Source organism: Anabas testudineus, chromosome 23 (assembly GCF_900324465.2).
Source record: "Anabas testudineus chromosome 23, fAnaTes1.2, whole genome shotgun sequence".
Taxonomy (NCBI): domain Eukaryota; kingdom Metazoa; phylum Chordata; class Actinopteri; order Anabantiformes; family Anabantidae; genus Anabas; species Anabas testudineus.
Window position 1 is genome coordinate 1,486,919 of NC_046631.1, and position 1,591 is coordinate 1,488,509.

Consider the following 1,591-nt stretch of genomic DNA (forward strand, 5'->3'; position numbering starts at 1 on the left):
AAGAAGTATAAATCAAACATTAAGCATTCGAGAGGTAACACTCGTTATTCACTGGCTCGCTCTGTCCTCTAGTGGTTAAATAGTGGTGGTAGCTATGCAGCACACAGATACCATCCTTTGTAATGTGTTGTCTCCCAGGTATGAAGGTTGATTTCTGGTCCTTGTTTTTAATGTCTTAAATATATATTGTCTTTATAGATGGAAAAAGTTGTTTGCACCTTAAATATACTGCAATTGTAAAAGTTACAGTATGTACCCAAAGACATTCTGATACATGACGTTACTGTGAGTTGAACTTTTCCCAGGGATCAGGAACCTTTTGAGAAATCCCAAATCCCAAAAGGTTTGGGGAAGTACCTTCAAAAGGTCCAGGAACTATGTGATGGGATCCACCAGCGCTTAATGCTGCTGAGTGGTCAAGTACATAATATTTGACGACCTTGATGATCTAGCATCAGTCCTAGTACGTTTGAAAAGGCCTGTGTGAACCACGCTTGGTGACCAGTGAGGTTTCTCTCTTCTTCTTGTCAGGTTTTGTGTGCAGGGCGGAAAGGCAGCAGAGTATTAATCCACAACCAGCATTAACTGTATTCTGCTCCTCGGTGTAGTGTCATGGCAGCAGGAGTATCTGGAGACAGACTATTAACCCAACAAACAGCGCAGTCCCTCCTCCTCCTCCTCCTCCTCTGTTGCCACAGCAGCTTCCAGCCCAACAGGCCAGTCCGTGCGCTCTACCAGACACTCGTGAATGTCTTTATTGTGTGGATGTAAACGGCACCCTCAGCACACACTTGTCACGCCCCATCTTTTACGGCTGCTCCTTCTTTCTTTTCATTGTTTTTTTTCCTTCTGTCTGTCTTTCTGTTTACAGCTGTAGTCAAGGCTGCCCAGCTCTACTTTCATTGTTGGTTTGGGTATTTTTTTTTTTCTACATGATTTGTGCTTGTCTGTCTGTTTCCCGGTTGTCTTGCATTGTATTTTACATGCTTTGCTTGCTGGTTTATTAATAAAGTTGTGTCTTCAGACAATGTCTGATGACTGTAGTCTCATTTTTATGCAAAATGAACACCCCTCATGTATCTTGTATCAGGAGAAATGAAATTAGCTAGTTTATTTTGCCACATAGGGGTAGAAAAAACAAGATTTATCAGTTTTTTAATAACACAGCGCTCAGCCACAAAGCAAATTCACCCTCATTTGCACAGTGTCCCTTAAAAATCAATGGTTCTCAGTGGACCAGTGGGTGTACTAGATATATGAATTCAGGTACGTATTTACCATCCTGCCTTTTATTGTTTATCTGCACCAGTGGTGAACATGTACCAAGAGTTATTTACCTGACAAATACACACGCTTTCTGTTGTTTTGCATCCATGGTGACAAGTGCGAAACCGGACTTAAATACAGTATTACATACTGATTCATCATACACACACACACACACACACACACAGGGATCAGGTTCACGTGTTAACTAGCAACCACAGTCCACCCTCCCAGTGTTTATCACTCTCCAGTCTTATTCCGGCTTCTCTCCTCACACACACACACACACACACACACTCTCCTAAAACACACCACTTTCACCGTT